Raw genomic sequence first — 414 nt, forward strand, 5'->3', positions numbered from 1 at the left:
GTTGTGTTTCTTGCTATTTTGTTTCAAAAACTTATCAGGATTCAGTTTCTTCATCATATGCTACAGAGCTTCTGGCAATTGCTCCATCCTTGCCCTGGGGGAGGTGCAGGGGGCTCTGCCCCTCTGTCCTGCTGGTTTTCGGGTGGTTGCTAGTACCTTTCTGCAGAGTGTGTGAACAAGCAGCTCTGAGAGCAGCAGCCTTTCACCCTGCAGCAGTTGTTCCTACAGTGACTATTCTACAGGGGCCTCTTTAATTAGGTCTTGGCCAAGGGAATGAGAGCCCACACCAGTGTGGTGGTGAGGAAGACTGTTTTTTTAATATTGTTTCACTCTGATTTGTTGTTTAGTGCCTTCTGGAGCTGATTTTTCAGAAAGGGACAGGTAATGTTCAAAGTTTATTGTCCTTGGTTCCCT

The sequence above is a fragment of the Corvus kubaryi genome, unplaced genomic scaffold (genome assembly GCF_017639235.1).
Source record: "Corvus kubaryi isolate FWS band 111438036 unplaced genomic scaffold, C.kubaryi_AGA036_p1.0 65112, whole genome shotgun sequence".
NCBI lineage: Eukaryota > Metazoa > Chordata > Aves > Passeriformes > Corvidae > Corvus > Corvus kubaryi.